We start from the raw sequence: 27006 nt of genomic DNA, 5'->3' as shown, positions 1-27006 counted from the left end.
TTCTATGATAGGTATCTATTAATTGTCAAAGAATTCAGATTAGATGATTGATGTCTGTTTAAATTCTTTCTTTGATTTGCAAAAGTAGTAAGTCTACTCTTCTTCCGGCGGGTCTCGCTGCCGGATCAATGCGCAGGACGCACGATCTACAAACAACAATAGAGAGAGCCAACCAAGAACGAAAGAGCCGACCACCAGGCCGTGAGGCTTTCCCAGGGGATGTTTTCTATTTACATTCCCGTCTCTTAGAAAGAGCCGCCTTTCTCTCATATGCTTAGAACCTATCCATAGAAATGGAATTCAAAACTTCGGAATAGTTTCGAGGAGAGCCTCAAGTCCAGTTCAAGGAGTAGTGTAAAGTAGCAGACAGAGGGGCGCTCCCGCTTAGGCATTAGGCACGAGAAAGGACATCGTTCTCGGCCGTCCCTTCCTTCCCGGAAAAAGGCTCTCTTGCATCTTTTGCTTCCCCACCCGGCCTCTATTCTAGATTCACCGTCTTCGAGCTATTGATATTCCTAGCGCTATCCCTTTTCTTTGCAAAGAAGCCCCTTCCCTTAATAAATTGAAAACATCATAAGGCTTTACTAAAAAAAGTAAGATTTGGCTCGGGTGCATCAAAACTTGCAATACGAAGATCCCTTTCAGATCAGCAGGAGGAGCAGGTTGCACCACTGGTTGGGGAGGAATTGTCAAGCTACGAGTGGGTAGAGTAGTAGAAAATACTTTATTTCTTCTATCCTTCATATCCATTGAACTAAAAATTATTCCAGAATAAATGGGCAATAGTTAGGAGAGGTGCGCCAGCGGAACATACTCTCACGTTCTCCGAGTGGGTACTGCACCGAGTAAAAAGGGTACTGGTCGACACGGGTAGCCCATTTCGACTGGGGTGAAGTCGTAACAAGGTAGCCGTAGGGGAACCTGTGGTTGGATTGAATCCTTCGCGATGGAAATGCCCTCGCCTACTTGACTAAACTAAGGACCTCAGGACAAGATTTTATCGTCTCGTTCGAGAACTTCTTTATGCAAGAAATGGGCTACCCGTGTCGACCAGTACCCTTTTTACTCGGTGCAGTACCCACTCGGAGAACGTGAGAGTATGTTCCCCCGCCCTCTTCTAGACTTTATACACTTGTAAAAATATGTCATGCGCCACTGGCGCCTTCTCTGCTTGCTTTTGTCACATATTGAACTCCTAAGAAACACCTGACCTCAGGTGCTTTTTTCTCTTGCCTTCTGGATGGTTCTGAAGTAGTTACGATGATTAATCTCTTCTAATCTAGATCCCACTTCCCTTCACTTCTTGCCTCACGCCCGTCAAGAGTGTTATGTTATGTATTCCATATTTGATCTTCTTTTTGAAGGCCTCATCGTATTAGATGAAACGGAGTGAGAAGATGAGTTGTTAGAGTTTTAGGATAGGTTGGGGAACCTATACGTCAAGCCCCTACGAAGATTGAGAAAAATCGATGCACATAAGCCATCCGATAAAGCGGTCATACTTTCTTCCCCTAAAAGAGAATTAAATTTAGCGGCTCTTTCTAAAAGGCGTGAATGCAAATAAAAAACATCCCCTGGGTAAGCTTCGCAGCCGGGGGGTCTTCTTAATAGAAGGGACATTTGGCGATAAGCTTGTGCCTGTTTGGAGAGATCATCATAAATTATTAAAGTATGCCGGTACATAAAATACTCAGCCAGGGCCGTATAAGGAGCGAGGTATTGTAATGTAGCAGGGGAATCCGCCATTTCAGCTACTACAATAGTGTATTCCATGGCCCCCTCTTTTTCTTCTTGTTCCCAATACCGACCTTCCAGCACCGGGCAGGTGTCAGACTCTATACATCGTGTTACCACTTAGCAGAGTCCTGTGTTTTTAATAAACAGTCGCTACCCCCCTATTATTCAAAGAAACACAAAACCACCACCAGGAAGAAAAATAACCTTTTTACAATCAACCCTAAACGACCATCTCCCCATACCCATCCTCATTGTTCCCTATGATCCAACAAAATTGATGCTTACTAAATCGAAACTTTGACTTCTATATTCAACTCAGTCTTTCCCTTAAGATCTCTGCTGTTGGAGATAGCGTGGGCGGCCCCTCACTTTTATTCTCCTGACCCTGCTTCACCTTAATTGTTATTTGAACAAAAAGATCACAATAAACTTTTGGTAAAAGTTCTGTCTTGGTCGGAGTGGGGATAGAGGTAGTCAAATTGGATCAGTGATCGATTTCTAGGTTTCGTCGTAAACCTAATTGGTTACTTCCAATTACGTAAATCAATAGTTCAGGCCCAATAGAAGCAAGCCCTACGGCCAATCCAGCAGCAATTAGTGGATTTTTTTTAAAAAAAAACACAATCCAAGTCGATTGGGTATGGCTTTATAACCATTCAGGGATTCATTCTCTACGCACGCCATACCTATACCCATACAGTGCCAGGCAGGCGGTGGACTCATTTTTGGATTAGGGAAGGGGGGAAGGGGCCTAAGCACGGCAGATGCCGTACACTTGAGTGGCAAAGGAAAGCGAGACCGTACTTCTTTTGCCAGGCCTGTTCTTACATATTCGAAATAGCGAAATACATAAATTATCTATCTCAAGTACGTCTCCAACTTATCTTGAGCCATCAGTCAGATTAAAAGCAGCGCCCTGCCGGCAGCTCCTGACCTCTGTTCCTATGGGAGAAAGAAGGTGTGGCTTTGGACCCCAAGAGTGGTGATTCCAATCTGTAACTCCAATTTCCAATACTGAAAAGCCAAGCCTACTATTCTTTTTACCGGCGCTTCACGACTTACCACAAAACTAGAGCCGGCGGCATAAGATGAAGCCCTAGACATTATGCCTGTCTGCTTAAGTGGACAAACAAGGCAATCTAATAATTTAGGAAAAGCCGGGATCAAGGCTTTGCAGAATGCGTGATTCCACTGTGTTTTTTGCACTTGACTGGGTGGACAGTTGACCGGAAGATAACTTCGATTCGCCCGGCCAGCGAATACCTAAAATAGAGATGATCATAGAAAAAGTGAAATATTTTATAGGATCCGTTTCGGAAACATGGAATGTCAGAGAAATTCAAATTATGTGAGGCTTAGAAAGAAGTCCTGCGTAGAGTCCAGGGAGAGCCTATTTGGATTTTTTCTCTAGTTACCCCTTCTCAAACAACGCGTTTGATTTCCTTCCTTATACCAAAGGAATTCCATCTTTCTCTTATGTGCATCGATAATTCCACAGGTCGGGATGTCATCAAAGCCAGGGCTGCTCGCCTTTCCTTTTGACGGCTTGGCTTCCTATCGCTCCTATGTAGTGGTCGGCCTTAAAAGTATCTTTGGACCCTACCATACCATCATGCATGCCTATGTTATAGTGCGTTAAGCTTCGCCAGAAGCAAGCAAGATGATGAAGCGAAGCTTCGTAGACAAGGCTCGTTCCGTGCTTGACTTACGAGCTCGTGTAGTAAGGCCTCCGCCCTATCTATATCTATGGATACTGAAGTGTGGCCGGTACTTGAATTTTTCGAAACAACTTTTTGTTGTTCTTCTTCTGAGAAGCCTCTATTAACAATCAGTGGTAAAGGCATTGTATTGAGAAGCGAGCCCGATGAGCCTAGCTCTAACTTCGGGTGGATTGAGGAATAGTGCTATAGATAAGCATTAGGTTTAGGTCGCCCATAACTGAACATAGCACTATCACTATCTGAAGGATCGGAAAATGGACCGCCCAATTGAAATGATAATTCTCGTTTCTCGTATAGAAAGAGAAAACAATTAGGGCTCTAACTGAGCTATTTCTTGTGACACAATCGATCTGAAGAACAATATGTGCAGAGCGCAGCCTTGCTTCTTCATGAGGTATTACAAGGATGACTACCACCTGGAATCACTCAATTAGCTTACTTGACGATAGGAAGTGATGGCAGGCAGGATACATCACAAAGTAGCGTAGCAGGGAAAGAACTGAACAGAAGAGATCCGCTGCCTACTATACAAGACAAGTTTCCCGGAACAAACCAAATAGTATAGTGAAGTTCGGTGACAATGCTCCTCAAACTCTTCTCCCGGCGGGTAAAGACAGAGAAGGGCGGCGAGGAATTGGTCGACTCAGTAGTATAGCCCCGATCGAGAGATGGTTTTGACCTCAGTGCGGGGTAGAGGTGAGATTGAAGTTGCCGAGTGCTCGCTTTATTTAGCTGTCGCAGCGCCCCTGTAAGTTCGAAAAAAGCTGCCTTCTGAACGATTTGCTGTACAGGCTCTTGCGTTTTGAGTATAGATAGTCACACACTATGAATTGTCTGAATGTCGTTCACTCTGTGAGATAATGGATCTAACGTTAGGGCTTTGTTACTCCATCTCTCTTGCCGGCAACGCCGAACTACTTGAACAATGGCTTAATAAAAGGATTAAAAAAGGGCTTCTCTTAGGTCCCATACTAGATGACCACCCGGAACTGGATGTACTCGTACTAGAACATTTGTGACTAAATATGATCTTGATCTATAGCTCGGACACCTGGGACCATACTATTACGATGATGATGGAACGGACCTAGAGATCAGCATAATGGAAGAAGTTACTCCAGAGATGAGAGTATCATATCGATCTAGTATCTACTTTTTCACGGGGACCTTGATCTTTCCATCGATCCTTAGGCGAATTCATTTACTTGAGTACTGTACTATCTTTCTTTATACTACTATTCTTGATACCGCTTTTCCTATGCATCTGGGATCTGATATGTGGGGGTCAGAGTGAGAAGATGGTTTTGGCCACGGAGTTGAGTTCGGAAGAATCCTAGTTTGTTTTTTTTCATTTTCTCTGAGCAGTGAATAAGAATATCCTTGGCAAAAAAAGAAAGAAACCCGATCACAACTCCTATCACTTTCCTATTAGTCAATCACATCACCCACTCGTACTCTTCTTTTCTTTGAACCCATGAAAGGTCTGTCTCAAAACTTAGATTTAGATATGCAAGCACGAGATTCCCTACTTCCGGATATAGAAACATTAAAGCCATTCCATAGTACATGCCGATTGAAGGATGTGGACCTTTTGTTGGCGATGAGGCTGCAGAGAAGAGTTCAGCCATGATTGCCTATGCAGCTAAATCGATAGGAATAGGATTTCTCAAAGGAAAGGGCGGGTGGACATACGTTGCGGGTGTCCAGTTGGCATGGGTCTGGGTTCCGCTCATCAACTCGAACGGTCAATGCTGGCCAGATACCTGCATCGTTATACGTCACAAGTTGGGGTGGTTGAACAGGAAAAACAACAAGGCAGGCGATAGGCACACACACCTATGAGAAACAATTCCACAGGTGTTGCTCAAAAAATCGTATAAAAATAAAGCAATCAAAAGGTGAAGGCAGGGCAGTGGGCGTGGGACTGTAAATCCTTTTTCGTTCGCTGGGCCTCAGTCCCTCGTGCAGCTTCGAATTAAATATATGATGTGGTCTCGCTCATTTTTTAAGGGCTGTGTCTTTCGGAGTTATGGGCTCTTCCCTGTGTCCGCAAAGAGTTCTGCTTAAAACTATCGTGTCTGCTTGATCCTAAGCCAAGAAGACACTCGAAAAAGGAAGGATAAACAAACCTACCCGGTGGACTGCCGAGCTACAAGTCCTACGACACAGGAGCGGGATTCTCTAAAAAGCCAAGGTCGTGGGTGGCCAAGAGGGCCCACTTGGAGACTTGGGATCTCAGCAGGAAATGTGAAGGTTGCTTAAAGCCGGCCGATAGGCGAAAGAGAATCCAAAAGTTTTGTTCTGATCTGAGTAGGCTCAACATAGGGAATACCCTAACCCTGGGAACCGGGGCATATAAATCCGCTTATGGCAAACGTATGCGCTTTAGCAACAAAGCGCTCATCCCTTGCTTGTTGCTTCGCGTTCTTTCTATTCCATCCCAGTCCATTCCGGGATAGGCGGCTAATATAATATGTGCGGTAGTCGTCGTTAGCCTCCGGTGTGCTATCTACCAACGAAACGCAGAATAGAAGATCCTGGAAACCCACTTGGTCCAGAAGTGAGAAAATAGGTGTGAAATTCCAGGCTAGGGTTAGCAAGGAATTGTTTGGGCTGATTGAGGATATAGAGCTGATGGAGCTACCTTTGCAAGGATGAATCACCTATCCAACATCCTTAAACAAAGATTGGCCCCCCCCGAATTGGGGCTCATCTGCCCCCACAACAGGGATGGAAAGGTATCGATCGACCATGAACTTGTCGAATTTCTTTGACCACTGCCTCGGAGCCCATACAAGCTCTTCTTCAACAACCAGTTAAATAGCTGGGAATAAGGCTTACCCTTCGTAAGTCCAATATGCGAGTAAGAACATGTGCGGGAATAGGCAAACGTATCCGCACAGGCGCAACAAAGCGCTCATCGCTTGTTCTTGAGCGCGCAAGGCGCTCAAGATGGTCAGAGTTCAACTCACTACTCGGGCTCCTTTTCAGTTAAGGATGCAAGGGAGACTTCCATGTCTGGGGCTGACAGCTTTCGTGTACTGAATTTCTATGAGATTCTCTTGTCCGCGGGAACAAAAAGCTAGTAAATTCAGTACACGAAATTAGGATATTCTAGACAACGAAGCGCTTTGAATTTGAATAAGACCACTCTCCTTTTTCAGAAAATGGGGGTTTGGTTGTTGATCCATTAATCAAATAAATTAGGTCGGAAGATCGAATCAAGAATTTCATTATATCTCTTTCCTCTGCCTTCTATTTTATATTATATTTCATAAGGATAAACGATAGGGTCTAGAATAGAAGTAATAAAGCGAATAAAAAGGGGCAATATAAATATTGCTAATATATCAGGACCATCTTATTAATAATTCTAATGAGTTATCTTGGAATTTGGAATCGAATAAAAAAATCTATATTATGCTCAAGGAAAGTAGATATAGATAGGGACTTATACTCTTAAAAAAAATAGACTAGCTTTTTAAATTAAAAAAAGGTTTTTTTGTTACGTGGAGAAATCCAAGATAAAAAAAGTCCGTTAGGCACCCAATCCTTATGTCATAATAGATCCGAACACTTGCCTCAGATTGACTTCAATATATAATTGCTCCAGTGAATAACTAAAAAAAAAATAGAAGGACGGTAGATAGTAAAGAAAAGGACTAATCATAATATCTATCTTTCAAAGGTTCACTAAAAAGTTGGCGGGTCTCTTTGTATGTCTTGTCCGGAAAGAGGAGGACTTAATGATGATTCGTTCGCCGGAACCAGAAGTAAAAATTGTTGTGGATAGGGATCCTGTAAAAACATCTTTTGAGGAATGGGCCAGACCCGGGAAGTGTGGATAAATCGACATCAAACTCTAGTCGACAGAAGGTTTTTTTTGGTCTGCCAAACCAAATTCTTTTCTTATTAAAGCCTTCTCGAAAGAAAAGGCCCCTATGAATACTAGTCCACTTGTAATACGTAATTCTTGGCTTGGGTCCCTACTTCTCAAGAAAAGAAAAGTCAACTATCGCTTTCCCTGCTTTCAGGAACTTCCAACTAGTCACTTCTCGCTTTTGATCTCTTCCGTTTCCCAAGTCCGCTAACCCGCTTTGCTTTCCTGTTTCCTTTTACGAAACCTTCATCACTACTTCTCCGAGTCAGGAAGAAGATGGATTTACCTTGCGTAGGATTGCGTATGTTTCGTATTCGTGGGCCTATTCCTATTCGTATTATAGAATCGTAGGAACCGTACCAGAAGTTGTCATCGCTATCGCTGTTCCGGATGGGTTCTTTTCCGCCTGGTGGAGGTTCCGCTAAATAAAGACCCTCTAAATCCCTGGGCGAGTACCGCTTCGCTCCAGCTATATTAGGGTAATTATGTTAGAATTGAGCCATATAGCTTCTCACTTGTTATGGCTTGGACCTTTTATGGCAGATCTCGGTGGTAGGCGCTGCTTACTCACCCTACTCCCTTAGACAATGCAATGCTGTGAACACGAAAGTTTGCAGTTCAGCCCTCTTCTCCCATGCAGAGTCGCAGGCGGTTGCTTCCCTCTAAGGCGGAACGCTCCCCTACCGATGCATTTTGACATCCCACAGCCCGGAAAAAAACAAATAGGCTCGGGCAATTATCAGCTTAGGGACAGCAAGCGGATAGTAGATCTGGCTCCATCCCTTGAATCCGCTGTAACTGATAGAATCTTGTACGAGAGAAAAAGACTTTTTCCCCATAAGCAAGAAAAAAGAACTTACTATCTTTGGGATCTGATACTACACCGCTGCTTAATCCCTTAGTGGATCGGCTCTATTACATAAGCGGATTCCTAAATTTTGCCCCATATCATGGGATAAGTAAGCAGTTTTTTTTAGTTGTATCGACCCAGTCGCAAATTCTACCCCTCAGAAGAACCTTCAAGCAGTACAACCCGGTCAACGAGAACTTATAATCGGGGACAGACAAACTGGAAAAACAAAACTTTTCTTATTCGTCTTTTTCTATCTTCCCATTCATCTCCACTATACCCCTCGTCTTCTAATTCCTTCCATTCGACCGAGGAATTCTCGAAAATAATTCGCAAATCCAAATCTGCTAATTGTTCTCTAATAGCACCTGCTCCGGAAAAACGACTGCTCCCGGACTTGAGTTGTGAAGTGATAGCTCTCTTGGCGAAGAATGAATAGTAGGGACAGCAGGTAAAGCAGTTGGGACGGCCTGTGAAGCTTTCGCCCTTGCTTGCACATGAAACATATTGAACTCCTAAGAAACACCTGACCTCAGGTGCTTTTTTCTCTTGCCTTCTGGATGGTTCTGAAGTAGCGGTCTAAAAACGAGTCTTCCAAGATCATGTCTATGTGAAGAGCTTTTGTTTAACACCTGCTACGAAAGGTACGCAGACGACATGGTCTTTGGGGATTCCCTAACTGGGACCCGAGATATATATTGCTGAGAGGTTTGCAACTTAGGATTTCAGTACTGTGTTGCTTGGTCCAAAACTGATGTTAGCTACATTCGAGCGTTCACCGCACAGAGGCGATCTCGAACACTACCTATGATAATAAATCCAAAGGAAAGGAACAAGCAACGGATTGAGCGTTAAAAGGAGAATTGGGGAAGCCTTTGGAGTACATTTACAACAGATGATAAAGTGTTTTAGGGGGTGGAGTGCAAATGTGAATGGAGAGATTAGGAGAACAAAGGAAGAATTGTTGACCAGTCTGGATAAGTTGGAGCTTTTGCAGGAAAGAGAGGGAATTGGAGCAAGAGGAGTGGGAGTGCGTTGATTACTGATTTCACTGGGGTTCCCCTACCGTCCAGAAAGAGTTGTCGCCAGGTCCTCGAAAAAAGAATCCGCCATAAAAGAGATGGAGATTGACCAGATTCCACCATTCTTTTATTTGTAGGAAAACTCTGGAACATCTATAGAAGCGAACCTTGGCATGTATATTATCTTTGACCTTAGCGGCCTTCTTCATAGGAAAGAGCATTTCTCCACCAGCATTGCATTGGCTTCATTCTTACCTATGATATTACCAATAGCTGATTCGATAGCAAGAGGAAAGAGAACAGCATATTCTTTTTAAGAGCCCAAAGGGACCGGAACAGTCTAGTCTCTAGCTGCGTCTCAACCGCTTGCTGGCATGCCAAAACACTTATTATGTTTATGTGAAGTGGATTCATCGGAAGAGAGAGGTAAAGCATTTTAATTTCTTCGCTTTTGAGCAGTAAGTATTTCGCAAGGCGGCCCAGGGGTCTTCTTCGTTTAAGGGGCTAAAAGGCGTGAATGCAAATAAAAAACATCCCCTGGGTAAGCTTCGCGGCCGGGGGGTCTTCTTAATAGAAGGGACATTTGGCGATAAGCTTGTGCCTGTTTGGAGAGATCATCATAAATTATTAAAGTATGCCGTTCGCGGTACATAAAATACTCAGCCAGGGCTGCTCCCGTATAAGGAGCGAGGTATTGTAATGTAGCAGGGGAATCCGCCAGTCTGGATAAGTTGGAGCTTTTGCAGGAAAGAGAGGGAATTGGAGCAAGAGGAGTGGGAGTGCGTTGATTACTGATTTCACTGGGGTTCCCCTACCGTCCAGAAAGAGTTGTCGCCAGGTCCTCGAAAAAAGAATCCACCATAAAAGAGATGGAGATTGACCAGATTCCACCATTCTTTTATTTGTAGGAAAACTCTGGAACATCTATAGAAGCGAACCTTGGCATGTATATTATCTTTGACCGTCGACTATTTGGGAAAAAGGAGGAAAATCACTCTGATCTCAGATTTCGGAGAAATAAGTGGCTCACGAGGAATGGAGAGACAGATTCTCTATTTGATCTCGAAGTCCTCATATAACACTTCTTCCAGTCGGATCACTTGTTGGAAAAAAATAATGCTCACACATGTTCCACACGGGCAAGGAAGCATAATCTAATGAAAGCCGTCTGAGATTCTTTCTATAGGAACCCTGAAGAGAAAGGACCCTCAAACAAAAGGTTCCTGAATAAAGAAGGATGTAAGGAAGCTGAAGCGGAAATGCAATTCTCGGGTCTTATATTTCTAAACGGAAACGCCCAATACATCGAAACTCATTACCCATGGCCAGTCGAGAAAAAAAAATAAAACAAACATGGGGTCATTTTTGAAAAGCATTTGTCCCAACCATGTGCAAAAGTAAAGAAAATTGCTTCTCCCTCGTAAATGGCTCCAAAATCTGCTCCATTTTTGAAAACTTGATAGCCAGCATGGGGCAATTTGGTAGTTTTTTCATTTTGCTTGTAAATCGGGCCTTTACTTGCCTTCGATTCTTCTGGACCGCCGGACAGGTCAGTCAACCCTTGAGCTGTACTGAGGAGGCCAGGCAAGAGCCGAGAAGCTATCCGTCAAAGAAAAAGAATATGTTCAACCCAACAAGCAACGGATTGAGCCACTAGCGTAGAAAGACTCTATCCAGATCTATGGATCTCCCCTGCGTCCAAATCCCATACAGAGTAATGGGCTTCACCGCTGCGCGCCTTTTCCGGAATAAATGGGTCTGTTAATGGTCCAATCTTATGGAATGATCTGGATACGGCGGGCAGTGCAATCCAAAACGGGAGGGAATATAATCCAAACAAGTTGGAGCTTTGGTAGCGCGTTCGTTTTGGGTACAAAATGTCACGGGTTCAAATCCTGTCATCCCTACCTATTACTTCTCCTATGGGCAGTAACGAGGGATCAATTGAGATCGATTCAAATGAAATCCAAGAACACCTATACTTATCATGGCATAAACCATGCCTAGGGCTCTTTATGCAGAAAAAGAAAGAGCAGGGCAATATTTCAAACTTGCATTCGAACTGCGAAATATTTATACAAAGGAGGAGAGATCAAGATAATGCAGCAGGGTTGGTTATCTAATTGGCTAGTCAAACATGAGGTGGTTCATAGATCTTTGGGCTTCGATCATCGAGGAATAGAGACTTTACAAATAAAAGCAGAGGATTGGGATTCCATTGCTGTCATTTTATATGTATATGGTTACAATTATTTACGTTCCCAATGTGCTGCCATGCAGCACCTGTATGAAAGTCAGTACCATCCCGTTAAGGACAGGTTTTGTTGTTCATATGTCAAGGGCTGGTAAGGTTTTGCGCGTTGTATCGAATTAAACCACATGCTCCACCGCTTGTGCAGGCCCCCGTCAATTCCTTTGAGTTTCGGTCTTGCGACCGTACTCCCCAGGCGGAGTGTTTCATGCGTTAGCTGGGCCCCTGATCCGCGTAGACCAAGGGCGAGACGATCTAGAATCTACCCAAGAAGATAGAGAGTCCCACATACGAGAAAAGGTCACAAATGGAGTTGAACCAAGTAACATTGCAAAGGCATAATGATAGTAGGGTCGGGATATCCCCGCCCTTCCTCAAAATTTCTAACTGGTAAAGCTTCTTGTTCCTCATCAGCGGTTTGATGGTGTACTCGACCATATGACTGGCTAAAAACTTCATTAAGAGATCGAATCGTGATTTTTTCTCTCGGTGCAGAAAACATGATAAACATGGAATGCCAGAGTAATTCAAAGGATAAATGTATTTTCGGCCTTCTCCGAAAGCTCCCGGACCAGTAGTTCCACCCAAAGAAAAGATCATGAAAGAGGCGATCAGAATGGTACCCGAATCCATTTACGATCCCGAGTTTCCAGACACATCGCACTTCCGCTCGGGTCGGCTTAAGTTACTCGTTTCATATTGCTAACTATTTTTATATAGCTAGAAAGTTGAGTAAGAAGTTCTTTCATTCCTATCCCGTGATATTCCGCCTTGCTTCATATTGACCTTTTCTATTTTTGCCAATAAATGATGAGCTACAAAAGGATTCGTTTTTTTTCGTGTCACAGCTGATTACTCCTTTTTTTCCATTTTAAAGAGGGCGGTGTTTTGCTGACGCCTCGAATCGACGCTTTTGCTGGGCTCTAGATATGCGAGTGAGATACCCACCCTCGGTCATGACCTGGGTTGAAGAAGGAATCTATTTTCTTGGAAGCAAAGAAAGAACTCCGGTATTCCGACCTTAGATTTTTGCTCTGTAGGGGCTACCCTATGGGCTGTTATCTCAAGGTCCTGGTTAGGCTCTTCTTTTTGTCTCTTAGAGGCTAAAAAGAATTGTCTCTTGTGGGAGTGCCCGTTTAGGGATAATCAGGCTCGAACTGATGACTTCCACCACGTCAAGGTGACACTCTACCGCTGAGTTATATCCCTTCCCCGTCCCCTCGAGAAAGAGAATAGCCTTTCTCCTTCTCTTCATCTTGCCCTATGAGCTCATGCAGTGAGTGCCGCAGGATGATTTAGTTCTGAGCGAGGGCTTGACCCGTTGAGGAGGGCATATTCTTCTGCATCTCTCTTGTCGGATCGCCTCCCCGTGTCCACGTCGTCGAAGAGATAGTCTTTGGACCCCAATTTCCCGTCGTAGGGAGCACTCTTCTGAGCCCCTAGATTCGCCGAAGGATGAGATCTTGCCTATGCAGTAGGATGAACAGGAAAGTTCTCCTCCATTGAGACCCGTGGCGGGCCGCTTGAACCGGGACCTATTCTCATAATAGGCAGCAAGCAAAGCAAAATAGGAAAGGGGGCGACTGATGACTGCCTTTTTCGTCATAAATAAAAAAAGGGTGGAATGTGGAGCTAATATGGCTGGCTACAAGTATAGCCAAAGAAAGATGAGACGAGACGGACTGTCAGAGGACGCTGCGGGACTACCAGGGGAAAGCCCGCCCCCGCTTTCTCACCCGGCCCGAGATGGGTGTTGAAGGCACGTGTAGTTTAACAACTTCCTTACGTTGACGCATATCATCATGGGGAATCGAGTGAGTTCTTCGGATCGACGGACAAGAGGACCTTTTCATTCATCTCACCTATCCTACGCAGCTCATAATAGCGGAAAGAGGGCCGCGCCCGGTTCCAAGGACAACAGATCCTATTTCTTCTTATACATCAATTATGCCAATTCGGGAGCTTCATCGTTTGTATCGTTCACTCCCAGTGCGACTATGAGTCTTCCTTTTCTAGCCGAAGAAAACTATCATAATGCTTCCCAGATGAAATGCCATTGAAGGAACGTTGAATGCGATAGGGGCGGTAGTATCTACATCCCGTATTCACGTCTAGTTGAAATAGATGCAAGTCCTCGGCCGCTACTATACCGAGAATCGTCCGGATGGTTTTGAGCTTGACTGCTTACCTGAAAGGAATGATAAGAAATTCATGCTCACTTATACAACACAACTCCTGATTTTATTCAAGTCAAGGAATATTTTGACGTTCTGTTTCGTCTAGAAACAGAATACCTATTATATTGGAATTAATTCCTATTATACAAAAGGGTCCAGATAGACTGAGCAAAAAAGGGCTTCATTTCGATTCTCCAATTTGGAAAATCACATATTCATTTCCTTCATATAAACAGAAAAATACGATGACTCAAAGAAGTTCCCTACCACGAACTTTGTACCGCGCGCATTACTTGGAACAACTAGGAAAGTAAGATAAGATAAGAAAGAAAAAAAAATATTCGGAATAGCGGAATAAGAAATGCAAAAATGAAGAAAAGGGAACCTAATCTCACCTCCTTCTGTACCATAAAGAAAAGAACCAGAGATTTTTACCCTTCTCTAAAAAGAAGTGTCTCTATTTAGAGATTTCTCTACTTAGATGAATAAATCATACTCTAGCTATATTTTTAACGAATATGTATCCCAATCCATCTCGAGTAATTTGTATCAATACCTATTCGGTAGATCCTTTTTTCTGTGCCAGGAACCAGATTTGAACTGGTGACACGAGGATTTTCAGTCCTCTGCTCTACCAACTGAGCTATCCTGACCATTTATTGTGCATCATCCTAGTAGAGTACTTGTATCTATGTCAATTAAAGGGACTAAAAAATGCCCGTAGATCTAAAAGGATCCATAGGCCCGACCGGAAAGTATGTTTGTCCACGAAAAAAAGTCGTTCATGAGACCTCGAATTCCCACGTTCCAGCCTGCATTATGCCAGCAGGTCCCACCCCGGGCCGTGTCTCAGTCCCAGTGTGGCTGATCATCCGAAAAGACCAGCTAAGCATCATTGGCTTGGTCAGCCTTTACCCGACCAACTACCTAATACTACGCAGGCTCATCAAACAGCGCTTTTGAGCTTTCTTCAGGATTTGGCCCGAACTGTTCGGCAGATTCCCACGCGTTACGCACCCCACTTTCCATATTCCCTTTCTTTAGTTCAGACGCTATCATACCTCAGGGAAAATAAAATTTCTATCAACGATTCCCACCCAACTCTGGAATGACTCTCCCTCATTTCGTGGCACCGGGTGTGGCTGAACCATCTACGATGGGGGGAGCGAAGGGAGGAAGCTTAGATAAGAGAATACGCTCTCACATCGCTTTTTTTGTAGAAAGCTCGACCAGCGAGAAAAAGTATGTCTTGCTAGAAGATAGAATTTCTTGGAATTGAGGTTTGGTATCTTTTAGGTGTTTACGTAACTCATCCAGAAATTTCTTTACCTGTCCAATTTCTAAGGAATCAAGATATCCTATTGCTGCCTCAAACTCTGCCAAGAAAGCGCTGCTTTACGTTTGATCCTATGTGCCCAGAGAACGCAATGCGTTCTCCACTTTCGGATCTCGCAAAGAGAAAACGTCTTTTTTCCGATTTTCTTCTCTCTCATTCGCTCCGCGAAGAAAGCGGGCTTTGCCCCAGCTACCGCTATCCTTGGGAAACCTAAAGAGCTGCCGAAGGAAAGGGATGCAGTCTCTCCCTGGGCCAAGGGAGAGGACAGGGAAGAGAACGAAAAAAGGCAAAAGATAGTGGCCGTGGTGGATTCGAGGATCTTACGCGGCAGAGCGAACTCTTCTATCGTCTTGAATTTCCTCTGGCAGACAAGACATCTCGCAAACAAAAAATAGTCTAAACAAAAAAAAGATTTCCAAAATGGATCATAGAGAATTCTAGCAATCGCCAATAAATCGCGATTCTCGTACTCGTAATTGGAAAGTTACGGAAGGAGATCCATCATTTTGCAATGAAAACTACACTCCTTACGGATGTTAGGTTTTTCGAATCACCGATTCCATCGATCGAGAAAGTAAGCAGCAGGCACGAGTAGACCGACTGATAGCAACGGCGAATCAACGCCCAACCCGGCTCTTTTGTCCTTTTGTTCGCAGAAGGGAGATCCTGTGCGCTAGCTATATCTGTTATGGATGGAGCCCTCACTCAACCGACCTGCTACCTGGAAATCCCCAATGCACCAATGTACCAAAGGCACTATACTTTGAATAGGAAACCGTTCCCTACTTCACTTCCTAATTAATAAAGTAGGAGGTATTCGAGTACGGAGGTACTAGACCGTGATTCTGGTCCTGATGCGGACACACCTGTCGACAACAGAGAAGGGATTCAATTGAGAGCGGATAGCAAGATCGAATGAATGGATACTCTGAGATAGAACGAGCATTTCTGGGAAATCTAGAGAGAGCTATTCTAGATAGAGGGCTCCGGGGCACGAGTTGTAAAGAACTAGTTCTGGTAGTTCAGCTCACCCGAGGGTGATCATTCTCCGCTTCGTTCGCTGATCTCTTGCTATTGCTGCAGTCCACCCTTTCTTTGAATCATTTACATTCGGAATTTCAAGAGAAAAGAGTCTTATGTGTATTGGATCCGCTCTTCTGTTAGCATGAACACATGAATGAGATTCTATTCCTCTTCCAAAATAGAACCCCCAACCTAGGTGCGGGAAGTCAAATCAATCCTTGTTTGTACATCGCTGAACTTACATACCCGGGCCCGGCTCAACATTCTTTTAAAACAATCGAATAACGGCTTTTCCATGACTTGGCCATTCAATCTTGTGAACTAATTGAGACCGAAATTGGATAAAGAGATACAAAAGGAGAGGAATACCCAATCGATGAAAGAACATGAAACCCTTCTGTTTCTATAGAGGTACGGGAAACGGTTGGGGGCAATAAAGTAGGTGAAGTGGTTGGATTTTGCATTACAAGATGTTTTTCCATACTTTCCGCATTCAGTTCTAGCTATTTCCGCACCCCCTAATCGACCAGAACAACAAATACGTATCCCCTCCACCCCTTTTGGCATTATTAATGGAATATCCTTCACTATTTGACTAAAAATGGATTGAAAGCAGCACATCCATCAAAGAATATAATAGACCACTAGCAAGAGTGTTAAAGACCTACGTCCGAACTTCCGCCTTGACAGGGCGGTGCTCTGACCAATTGAACTACAATCCCCGCGGGGCGTATGGCATACTTATTCTTAAATGGAACCATAAGAATAAGAATATTCACGGAGCAACAAGTTAGAAGGGAAAACATCTGTACTATGGGGAGGACTATCCGATAAAAGACTAGAAAAACTAAAATGGAAATCTTCAAAAAGAAGATCAAATTGACCCTCGTTTGATTCCGACGGCCGGCATAGATGAAATCCCATGAGACCCGCCCACTATTACTACAAAAAAGCCCTGCCCCTGGCACCTTCGCTAGACGGAGAGCGCCTCTTTCATGATCTTTTCTATGGGTGGAACTACTGTGAGCGGTCTAAACTTCGACCCTTCTTTCTTTCTTCATTTAAAAAAAGGGGAGCAAAGCCTGTTTTTTGCTCCCTCAATTGATAGATCAGGGCCCCTCCTGCCGGCCCGAACGAAAGGTCAGTTTGAGTTACACACTAAGCTGCTTATTACAAAAGGGCAACTCGCTTACGATCCAACATGCCAAGCCTGGTAGCAGAAAAGGCATGCAACAAATACCTAGCTTGAAAACTAGAGTATAAAGTAGTTTAGTGACCAGTTTTTATATCTCTCTTGGCTTTACCTTTTTTTAAAGAAATGTATGTGCGTAGTTCAAGTTTTCGACCGATTCACCAAGGAATATTTTGGTTGCTTTTGGCGGATTGCTTACTACTAGGTTGGATCGCTAAATTTAATTCTCTTTTAGGGGAAGAAAGTATGACCGCTTTACCAATAGTTGAGACTCAATCTGGAGACGTTTCCGCCTATATTCCTACTAATGTAATCTCCATTACAGATGGGCAAATATTCTTATCCGCCTTAGCGGCCTCGTTCTTTAAAAAAAGAACTACATTCAGTTGACACAGCTATTGACTCAGCTGTGAAGGAATGAATGGCGAATCGAGGGAGGAATATGGTAAAAGCTATGCTCAAAGGTAGGTGGTCGACAACATTGGTATCCCTTGCCAACTCTTGACCAGAGATACAAAGCGGCCTACCCACCCTATTTGTTCCATGATCTATGGGTCTACTGGAGCTACCCACTTCGATCAATTAGCCAAGATTTTGACCGGATACGAAATCACTGGTGCTCAATCTAGTGGTATTTTTATGGGGATTCTTTTTATCGCTGTAGGATTCCTATTCAAGATTACTGCAGTTCCTTTTCGGGCGGCTGTAGGACGGACGGCCCCCTATAGGTAGTAGGGTAGGATGGGTGGTACCGCTCAGATAGCGGCCAATCCTCCTAACTGCGCGCGGGCCGGGCTTAGAGCGCGTGAAACTCATCACTACCTCGTAAGGGCGTTGAGACCATAGCATGTTACACAAAAGCGCCGCTTTCTCAGGAGTGTTGTCACACAGCTGCCCGACTAGAAGAGCTACTCGCTCTGTAGTGTTGTCACACAAGATTACTATTGATTGGTTATAGGCCTTCCTTCCAAGCATCAAAGAAAGAAAAGAGCAAAGCAATTCCAACATAAACTGACACTTTAGGATCCTCTAAGCTCTTCAAGTAGGTGGCGTGGACGGTGTGTCCCTTGCCTATTCTTAAGTGACTTTGTTTGGATTCTGTTTATGTGTTTTTTCTAGAATTGGTATGCCTTTCTTTACCCTTCCGCTTTTCGGGAAACAGATTACGCTTTCACGTAGAAAATGGAAGGTCTTCGCTATATATAAAAGAGCTCTTTACCCTTGGCAATAGAGCAGCGCCTACGTACAGTACCTTTTATCCTTTTTTTATTCCTTTACTATTATGTATATGTATGTGGGTTTACATAACTTTTTATGAGCACAGGGTTTTTTATAATGTAAAATTTGGATAGGACCTTTTCAAAGACTTCAGAAAATCGTATAAAAATGTGTGGTTCCGAATGCGCTAACGCGCAACGGCTTTCGCGCTAGTTGCTCAAAAAATCGTATAAAAATAAAGCAATCAAAAGGTGAAGGCAGGGCAGTGGGCGTGGGACTGTAAATCCTTCTGTGTGTGAATTGGGAATTTCACTTGTCAGGACTCAAGCTACTGCGCAAGCTACTGCGGTTAGCGGGGAGGAAATAGACTTTGAAAAGGGCGGAAATCGCTATGTACTTACTTCTTCTTGCCGAATGGACAGTAGGAAACCACAGCTATCTTACTCTGTCCGGTGACCAAGAAAGCTTAAAGAATACCGTAAAGTGATCACATACCGATTCGCCACGTGAAAGCGGGGTTAAGGTAAGGCAGGAAAGACTGGCGCCGAAAGATATGTTTTGAAGAGAGAGATCCGCAGGCTAAAATCTTGAAGGAAGGCCGTAGCAGAGCCCAATCTTCTACCACAAGCTCTGACCTGACTTGTTGTACTTGATTCACCCACGTAAATAGAAAACTTAGATAAGGGTCCCATAAAAGAGAAGTGAGTCCGCATGTCGGCAAATGATCCGGTAGTGCGAAAATCTGCTGCACTGTCTTCACTGCCAAGCTCTAGTAATAGAAAATCAAATCAACTATCTAATCGCTACTGAAAGAAGCCTGCCTATTGACTAATATTCGTCTTTAGAATGAAAGTAGCTATGAAGCCCAATCTACTGTCGCGCCCGCGCCTTCCGTGGAAAAGTACTAGTGCTTCTTATGGAGCAAGAAAACGGATGCGCGTGCTAACGCTTTCGCGCTAGTGCGCTCAACCCGTTGCTTGTTGGGCACTGAACACTTTTCAAGATCCGGTTTTGGTAGGACGAAGATTTTTCACTTTCGTGAAGGTCGTTCTGCCAATGCGAAATTGAGTAGTAGGCACTTTCTTAATATCATGCGAACGGACAGCTGAGTCAATAGCTGTGTCAACTGAATGTAGTTCTTTTTTTAAAGAACGAGGCCGCTAAGGTCAAGGGACCTGATCCAGAACATTGAATCCAACCATCAGCATTCGCAAGAAAGAGAACAAGGACTCGGGAGAAGAACTAGTTATCCCCAGAGGGGGAACTATGATTCTCTCAGATGTGTCTATCGATATAGATCAAGTTGAGTGTTCAGCGAAGTATGCTAGCCATTGGCCTTACGTTCAGGATACTCCTTCCTGTCCTTGCGATGTTTGGTTAAGTGTTATCAATCAGCTTTCCTCTTCTTCCAGCATTCTTCTAAGGTTTGCCTCTAACGATGGTTGAATAGCTCCTGTTGTTTTTATTCCATTGAATCGATTTCATGCACTTCCCTCAAGCCGAAACCGGAACGGGAAACTTGTCTTGTATAGTAGGCAGCGGATCTCTTCTGTTCAGTTCTTTCCCTGCTACGCTACTTTGTGATGTATCCTGCCTGCCATCACTTCCTATCGTCAAGTAAGCTGATTGAGTGATTCCAGGTGGTAGTCATCCTTGTAATACCTCATGAAGAAGCAAGGCTGCGCTCTGCGCATATTGTTCTTCAGATCGATTGTGTCACAAGAAATAGCTCAGTTAGAGCCCTAATTGTTTTCTCTTTCTATACGAGAAACGAGAATTATCATTTCAATTGGGCGGTCCATTTTCCGATCCTTCAGATAGTGATAGTGCTATGTTCAGTTATGGGCGACCTAAACCTAATACTTATCTATAGCACTATTCCTCAATCCACCCGAAGTTAGAGCTAGGCTCATCGGGCTCGCTTCTCAATACAATGCCTTTACCACTGATTGTTAATAGAGGCTTCTTAGAAGAAGAACAACAAAAAGTTGTTTCGAAAAATTCAAGTACCGGCCACACTTCAGTATCCATAGATATAGATAGGGCGGAGGCCTTACTACACGAGCTCGTAAGTCAAGCACGGAACGAGCCTTGTCTACGAAGCTTCGCTTCATCATCTTGCTTGCTTCTGGCGAAGCTTAACGCACTATAACATAGGCATGCATGATGGTATGGTAGGGTCCAAAGATACTTTTAAGGCCGACCACTACATAGGAGCGATAGGAAGCCAAGCCGTCAAAAGGAAAGGCGAGCAGCCCTGGCTTTGATGACATCCCGACCTGTAGAAAAAGGATCAAGCAGAAGGAAGATCTGCTAAAGATTTTGATGCCCTTGCAAAACAGAGTCCTAAAAAAGGAAGTGGGTTGGGCTCTTATCTTAAGTGGGATGTTCGGCCATTGGTTTCAGCACTGACCGTAAGTCTGAATCTGATGAAACTTAAGTGCCTTTTACTTTGGTTCGAAAGATGACCGTCCCATTAGCCAGCCTCATCCACAGCTTCGCTAGATTTCTTTGATCTCGTGCATTTGCAACGCGGTGCTCGTAATTTCCCCAAGAGGTTGCTATGGCTTGGAGGTCTAACGGACTTTCGTCCTTCGACGCCTATAGGCGGCTTCGCTATCGCTCATGACTTGGTATAGAAATCTCTCCGTGTAGTGTAGTGGTCGGCCTTCCCATCTCCAAGTCATGGGAGTGAAATTCATTCCATTCCGTATAAGTAAGTTGATATGATAGGCTTTTCGGCACATCCTATGAAAGGCTCTCACCTAGCAGGCCTCTTTGACCCAGTGCTGGTACATTCTACAGTGGGAACCACCAGCCCCAATTGCTTATCCATTCAGTATTGGGTGCCATACTAGGAGTTATTATCATATAGTGAAGCGAGAAAACGACATATGCGACCGGTTTTGCTTTTAAGAAGAGCCCAGTGTTGAAGTAAACCACGAATCAAAGCCTAGGCTAGCCTATCAGTAAAGAGCTTCCTTCTAGGAAAGGTTTCATGAGATGTTGATGTGCTACCTTCTAGCCTACACCAATGTCTTAAGTTTCCTCATAATAATGACATCGTTGTTGTTTTGGCCGAACCGGAAACGGTGGTACCACCATAAGTAGGTTCTTTCGGTATTGACCAACAAGTCCCTCTCATTGAGATTAATACCAGCTTGGTGAAACCGGAATTTCCTAATCAAGAAAATCTGCTTGAAAATTTGCACAAGGAACAAGGTTTAGGAAAAACAAACCAAGGCCGGTTAGAGCTAGTGGTCTTAACCAAAAACAAAGGGACTGGGTTATTAATCTTCCAAAATAAATACTAGCTAGGGTTTCCAATTTTGCTCCCAATGTATCCATAAATGAGACATTTGTTCAAGGCCTTCCGGGAATGTAATTACGAATAAATGGTCTATTTCAAAATGATCTTGAGGGGATCAATGTGATAGATAGGGTACTCGCAAACACTCCACCTAGCCAAAGTAATGCCTCGTCTACCTCTAGAACAAACCTACCATCAACAGGCGACAATCCGATAGGCAACAGAGAGAAAGTGGAAGAATTGCTTATTTTCTAACTAGGGGCCTTCTACATGCTATTATTATACCTCGCATCCCATGAGCGACTTGGACCGAACCGGGGATTTTATGTTCCTACACGGCCCGAGAATCCAATGTTTCGAGAGTTGCAATCCGACATTACAAGAATTGGGACCAACGAACTAAGGAGAATAAACAATGAAATCACACCGGCAAATCGGTATGATGGAAAAAGTTTCCCTATAAAACACATCGAGACCTACTGTAAGCAATGTGCGCCTATGAGGTATGATGATTTCACTTTCATTCGGAGTTTGCAGTTCAGCCTATGAACCCTATTTTGGACCCAGTTCTTAGTCCAACGGGAAACTTATGAAAGTTGCATGTCATAGGCTTGAGACAACAGTCATGCAACTCCTTGCAAACTATAGATGGAGATTCACAAATAGACTTGAATAAATGTGCTCTTCTTATCTTAGTTTGATCTTTTATTTTGTTGGGTGTGTTTAATTCATTTGAACTACACTCAGTGTTTGGGTGTTACTTTTGTAATAATTGGCTGTAACTCTGATGAACAAAGGCCGGGATGTTTTATTCCATTATCTAAAAAAAATAACATATATATTGTGGAAATTTAAAAACTATCGTAGATAGGATGTGAAAATTAAAACATATGATATTTTTTTACATAGTTCAAAGATGGAGAAGGTAACAACTCATCTTCACACAAATGCTAGGTGAGATATCGTATTTATCTCTTCTAATCTAGATCCCACTTCCCTCCACTTCTTGCCTCACGCCCGTCAAACCTGACTCCACATTAACGACTGTCCTTCCACCCAATTCCCCGCATCCTTGCATCACATCTCCAACCCCTGCCTCCACGCGATCTTCCACAATCGTACCCCCCACCTCTGAAGCTTGCATAACCCCCGACGAACCTGTCTGCACCTGCGGGCCCGCGCTTACATCATTGGCATCGCATGATTAAACATCAGCACGCGCACTTCCCTCCGTTTTCGATGCCGACAGGGGGCTGCTAGGGGGTGTAAAGTTTCGTTTCGGTCGTGTCAGACGACATGCAGGGGGGGCAATGGCTGCCAACGGAATCTATAATAATTCGATACTAGGTCAACTGTACCATCGGACTTGTAAGAACATGTAAAATGTACCACACGAGGTTGTACCAGCTGTGTGCAGTCCTCCGGCACGGGTTAAGTGTCCTGCATAGATCTTCCCCTCTCTCCCAAAGAAGAGATGTTCGCTTCATAGCCTTCTCTTCCGAGATAAACCCTACAAAGGATCCTAATCGTGCTAGCCTTTCATGGACTCTTCTTGGATTTCCTTTCAGCTGCGCCCAGCACCTCTCTAGTTTCTCTACGAGATGGAGATGGCTCATTCTCTAGTTTTCCTACGAGATATAAGTCAGTTTCTATCGTACTTTGAAGTTCAGGAAGGAGTTATTAATTAAGACGAAGAAGAACTGGGTGGGGATATGCCTTTCCCATAACAATAGAAAGAATCAAAGCCAATATACACTATAACTATAGAGTTTTCGCCTACCTATGAAAAAGTGAGATGAGAGCTTTTAAATATAAGCATAAACGAATTCCTAGCCGAGCCCTATACTTACCTGCTTGTACGGTCAATGCCCTAGTAGACATCAACTTGTTCATAAACTCCAGCCTTATCTACTGCCTTTCGTTGCTTGACGGCAGATCGATCTAATCCTCGGCTCCACGAAGCGAAGGCCCTGTTCCCAGCTAAAAACAAACCTCTCTAGTCTAATAGCAACAAACAAAACGAAGACTGATCCCCAAAAGATTGAAGAAAGCCTGCAGATATCTAGGTTGGAAAGCGTACATTCCCTTTGTCAGAGGTTAGTGGAGGAGGTAATGGAGTAGGTGTTTCTGGTCGTGGCTTCGGTGGTACTGGTCGCGGGACGGGAGGTGCCATTTATAGAAAAGATTGGCTACAATAGCACTTTATGCACTTCATAATATTCTCTTTTATAAGAAGAGCGTCGGCTTGGAAGAAGAAAATGAAATACGAACAACCGCGCTGGTCGTAATAGATCGACTTGAATGCGTCTTCTTGCTCCAGCATTCAAGTTCCATTTCAAGGGAGGACGACGTACCATGATACTTTCAGTTTTGTCGAGCCCTGCTTTGGTCTCTGGTTTGATGGTTGTACGTGCTAAAAATCCTACTATTGCCTATGCTTGCTGCTCGCTCAGTGTCAGTAGAAGGGAAGAAAAGATGGTCACTTCTTTTAGGAACACGGCGAGCCTTACTTACGACTGTTGCACTTCACTCGCAGCTCGTTCATTCACTTGCTCATGAACTCGCTGCTTCGCCAGAAATGATCCCCTTATTCCCGTGTCTTCCGGCTACTTTATCCCCAACTTTGATTTCGCGTTTTTGTAAAATATATACACGAACCATTATGCCGAGGGGATCCCTCTGGATCCATTTCACATCGATAACGCGCCCTCTTCCACCTATCGGTAGTTTGAGAGAAGTTTCTTTTGAAGTGGTCGCTACGGCTTACGCAGTGGATCTTCGGGCAACCAACCCGGCACATCCAATTCCGATCAACAACTTGGAGGTATGGCTGAGTGGCTTAAGGCATTGGTTTGCTAAATCGACATACAAGAAGATTGTATCATGGGTTCGAATCCCATTTCCTCCGGCACGGAAGTAGAACGGGCGGGCGAAATTACGTGAGAGAAAGAACCTCAGATTGATGGAGTCCGCCGTCGGACAGAATAGCACTACTTAGTGACTAGGAGCGGAGCGCCCCTTTCTTGTTCTTGGTGGCGTCTATAGCGAAGAAGACCTTCCCGAACGAGGGCCGTCCAGTCCCTGGCCGGCTCTCGGTTCTTGAGCAAACTCCTCCACTGGGATGCTCATAGATGAAGAAAAGAGACTTTAGGCAAGTGGTTCTGGTAGCTCAGCTGGTTAGAGCAAAGGACTGCAAATCCTTTTTTGCTTGTTTCAGTGGGAAGAGCAAGGGGCATTGCCCTTGAAATCCTTCAGTGGTTCGATTCCACCTCAGAACGAAAGAAAATGCAAGTGAAAGAGAATTGTAGGACAAGAGCTGATGGATGATAGAACAAAAGAGATGGATAGAGGCGAGAGAGATTGAGTGGAGGGTTCGAATCGCAAGATTCCTATTGGTGCGGAAATGGGTAGAGGTAAAGCGAAGCACAGAGACCAGACCACCGGATCCCCCCTTTTCAATTGACATAGTTTGACCAGTGAACTCCCTGCTGCGTGCAATAGTTGTTCCGAGGACAATCAATGGGTATATAAAAGACCAACGAAACGACGAGTGAGAAGGATAAGGGGGAGAAGATATCGTATTTATCTCATAGGCTGTATTAAACCTTAAGCAATCAGGGTTAAGCTAGCTCATTGCCTGAAAGTGGAGCTCGTATTATACACCTTGACCCCCACCTTTTTTTAATCCTTCCTCCATATATATTGTTAGATAAGATAAGTCCCATAACTGCCTCATTCAGATCGATTCCAGTCGCCGCTACGGTCACATCAATCCGTTATGGCTCGGACCCTCTTAGCAGCTGGATCCTTCGGGAAGCCATAGTAGGGATTACGTCAGTACATTCTTAGGCGAGCAGTGGATTATATCACCCCTATTTTGGACCTTTCTTTTTTCGGCCGTGCCGTGAAGTGCAATTTTCTCATATGCGTTTTAGAGAGGTTGTCGAAAAAAGACGATCTATAGAGATTCCCCATCTCGGACTTGAAATTGGTGGAAATGAGCAAGTAGTACTTTCTTCGGATTCCGATCCAGAGTATGTTCCCATTCACTTGTTAAGGAAATGGCTATCAAGAACGAATTAACCCTTTATTCCTTTTTTTCTTTTTAAATACCCCTCGGGGAAAGAAGAATAGGACAAAAGATATGGAATGCAATACAAAAAAAAAGATCTTTATTTATTCTTTCCGTCGTTTATCCATATTCATACAGAATTCTTCATGAACTAATACCCAAAAGGACATTCATTCATTTCTTTCTTCCCCGTCGACCACTACGACTAAAACGACGCGACAAATCAAGACCCGGAAAGGATAAGGGCCGGTGGTGGGCATTTGGGAAAGTCGGGCCGATCGGGTGTCTTCATTCAAGCGAGGGTACAGAGGAAGAACGAAACGAAGTGAGAGGCCGGGGGGCAGGGCAGAGAGCCTCATAAAAAGCTTGATTCTAGTGATCAATATCAGGAATCCGAATTCCGGTGGGACGAGTTTCTGCCTCATACAGCTCGGGCCGAAGACCGGGGAAGCTGAGGAGAGATGGGGAAACCCAACTGCTGCGTACTCTAGAAGCAAGATCGCGGGACGTCCCTATAACACATCGCTGACGTCCTCAAGGCTTTCGTTGTCGAAGAGTGAAAGATCTCACAAGTCCTCCATACGTCAGTTTCTATTCCAGCCCAGCAACGAAGTGCCCGTCGGTCTGCAACATTCCTCGATGCTCGAAAGCGGATGGCTTCCTTACGAAAAGAGTAAGAGCGCTGTGTTTTTCTCAGGGCAGTTCCCGAGCCGGGTTCCCTGGATCCATTCTGACCTAATTGGATGAATGAAGAAGGGGGCGAGCAGATACGACGGCCTCTTTTTAGCCGAATAAAGCCGGATTGTCGATCACCGGCGACCCAAACGGCACATATATAGCCTTGCAGGTGCGAAGCGCGCGGGCTCGCCAGTGGTCCACACGCTAGCTAGCTTTGCCGAAGTGGGGGTAAACTTCAGCGAAAATGGATTTTTGCTTGTGACTGGTGACCGGAATCTCTCTTAATTGTTTTTACAAGTGTGTATTTATTAAATCCCTCAGTGAAAATAAAAGGATGGTGTTATAAAAAAAATGGTATTTTAATAGTGTGGGTACACGTCGAAATCGCACGGGACACGTTGGCATCGCGTCTCGATATGTCGTTCATGCATTGCGATTGATCTATGAATTGAACTTTCGCGAGATCAAGGCACTCCTCGCTTAACGTGCATGTTGAACTTGCAGGCGGTGTCGCAGCCGTACGTAGCCGTCTAGCCGAT

The 27006-nt window shown here is 44.2% G+C and overlaps 1 non-coding gene across 1 annotated transcript; it reads right to left on the bottom strand.

Moving 5' to 3' along the window:
- Nucleotides 1-14218: 14218 nt before the first annotated feature.
- TRNAF-GAA (transfer RNA phenylalanine (anticodon GAA)) lies at nucleotides 14219-14291 on the bottom strand. The gene has a single exon. It is a non-coding gene; the product is annotated as a tRNA-Phe (tRNA).
- Nucleotides 14292-27006: the final 12715 nt, after the last annotated feature.

Source organism: Oryza glaberrima, chromosome 7 (assembly GCF_000147395.1).
Source record: "Oryza glaberrima chromosome 7, OglaRS2, whole genome shotgun sequence".
NCBI classification, from domain to species: domain Eukaryota; kingdom Viridiplantae; phylum Streptophyta; class Magnoliopsida; order Poales; family Poaceae; genus Oryza; species Oryza glaberrima.
This window is presented reverse-complemented; position numbering and strand designations above follow the sequence as displayed.